We start from the raw sequence: 2,500 nt of genomic DNA, 5'->3' as shown, positions 1-2,500 counted from the left end.
CATTGTTATTTTAAAAGCACATTACCTAAGCGTATGCACAGCGTGCACACTATTCTTGTTACACACACACACACACTCACACACACACACAGAGAAACACAGCAGCACACTCACATTCAAAAGGTTACAAATACTAATATGATCACCATCATGAATCCTCCATCATAATAGCAATGCGCCAAGGTCCAAACGTGCCTGGATTTTAAAGAGAATGGGAGATGACACTCTGATTGGTTTATGGCATGTTGCGCCCAAAACACACCTGTGAATTAATGAAGCCTCAAGGACAACCCTTTTGAACCATGTGACCAACGCACGGATCATTTTTTTCACCGTCAAATTAGCAAAAGTGGATTGCACCATACCTGCGCCATACGCTTCACGCCATGCGCTTAGATCATTAAAATAGGGCCCTGCGTCTGTTCGCAGATCCACAGTCCAAATTTAGAGTGTTTCCTGTGTTTCTTTCCATTTCAAGCACTGATTGCAGTATAAATGACTATAGCAAACTCTTGGTGGATTAATCAGTTTTCATTTTGGCAAATTAACATGTGAGAATTTGTGTTCTCTTGGGTTTTGGTGGTTGCCTATCCACGCAAATCTAATCATAGCCTACTAATCCTCACTGTCTTGTGTCTTGATTTACTTGATTAGTATGTGTTCCATTCTGGCTGCCAAGATAAATAAAAAAATTTAAAAATCCAGGCGTGTTGTTGGAAACCAAATTTAGTGTGCTAATACCGTAACTATTTGTGATCTTCTAATGTTAAATAGGAATAACTGCCCCTTTTATGTGTTTTCTTTTCTCAAACCAGAGGGAAATCTCTCTTCGTGATGAAGTAGGTGGCTTTATAAAACTCACTTTGCGGAACAGCACTTTTGTTTTAAGCAAATACCCATGCTTGTTCAATTGCACAATACAGTGGAAGATTGAGCAACTAGCTACTAATGAAATGTATTGCATACTAACTAAAATATATTTAAAAAAAACAAAGAAGGGATACTAAAGCTGCCAGGTCTCCTACCATTTGCATTTTACTGCCGCTTTGAATAAAACAGGCAGAATCAATATTTGTCTTACATTTATCATAAAGCTCTGGAGACAGTTTCCTTTCTTAACCCTCCTGTTGTCCTCAGGTCAAATTTGACCTGCTTTCAACCATTTTCTATATCAGAAATTTGGGTTTCTTGCAACCAAATTGTCAAAAGAAATAATGTGGCTAGTTCCATACAATGTTCTTCACAAGTAATATAAATGATCAGTTCACTACTTTCATTGAATTTGGTTGTTTCAGTCAATTGTACAGCATTTAAAAAAATAAAAATAAGTGGGGAAAAGATTGTTGAAAATAGTGACATAGATGTCGGAAAAAGCTTCAAAAACGTCAGAGAAAGTGGCAAGAACGTCAAAAAAAAAGTGGAGAGGAAAAACTGAAAGTGACAAAAGTGTTGAAAAAGATGAGCAAAATGTTGAAAAAAAGGTTTTCATGTAATATTTTGAAGCAAAAAAAACAAATAGTTGCATTGTTGACGGGGAAGACAACACAAGGGTTAATAGCTCTGTCCAAAAAGTGCATCCAACATATTGCCTCTTGTTGTACATTGATCCTTCTTGATAGTAAACGGGTAGGCCTATTAATGCATGTATCTGTGGAAACACCTACAGTAAACAGATGTGTATCAGTCTTTAATCCTGTGGTGCATGTGCACCCCAGGCTAGCTCAGTGGCTCTACTTTCTCATCGGTCTGTAGCAGGATGATTGGCTCCTATCCGTCTCTGTCACTCAGACCAGCAGCAGCTGTGACGGCAGAGCATCACGGTGTCACAAATACACCAGTCCCCTAGCTGCATTGTGCTGCGGAAGTCTCCCTAAACTGTACACAATAAAGGATCACAAAGCGCACACGTATAGAAATACATACACACACTTGCGCAAATAAACCCACAGCTGGCTGCTCATGAGAGTATCGAAGGACTGGAACTCTGCCATAATTTACTGTCTCACTGCATTTAACATCTGCTTTCTCTTTCCTATCTATTCATCTCATCCGGCTGGGCTGGACCCAATGAATAAAACAAAACATTTCTGTCAAGAGTGTCTTTAGCGTTTGAATTATGTGTGAGGGGCTGTGCCTCTAGTGTGTATGTGTGTGTTTGTGTTTGTGTGTGTGTGTGTGTGTGTGTGTGTGTGTGTTTGGGGTGTGCATGTATGCCATTTCCAAAGTGTTTTGATTTAAGTTCTTAAACCAGGTTTGGATGTGAAATTGCTCCAATAACTGGACAGCTGCTTGCAGAGAAATCGTGTGAGATGAGTCTCTTTATAACAAAGCTCAGACCGTGTCATTTTACTCAACAAACAGAAACCTTCTTGTTTGTGGAAGGACAAGAAAACACTTTCTTTTTCAGTGAGCTCCTCAGTCAAAACACAAGTCTGCTCATGATTTGAGCCTGTTTCTGCCTGCCTGTCTGTCAGTCTGTCTGTCTGTCTGTCTGTCTGTC

At 39.6% G+C, this 2,500-nt stretch overlaps 1 protein-coding gene across 11 annotated transcripts in view; it reads left to right on the top strand.

Moving 5' to 3' along the window:
• The window catches only part of trpm3 (transient receptor potential cation channel, subfamily M, member 3), a 168,439-nt gene that overhangs the window by 86,755 nt on the left and 79,184 nt on the right, over positions 1–2,500 (top strand). The window lies entirely within an intron of this gene.

Source organism: Etheostoma spectabile, chromosome 5 (assembly GCF_008692095.1).
Source record: "Etheostoma spectabile isolate EspeVRDwgs_2016 chromosome 5, UIUC_Espe_1.0, whole genome shotgun sequence".
NCBI lineage: Eukaryota > Metazoa > Chordata > Actinopteri > Perciformes > Percidae > Etheostoma > Etheostoma spectabile.
The sequence above is the reverse complement of the archived record's forward strand: the minus strand, read 5'-3'. Positions and strand labels throughout refer to the sequence as shown.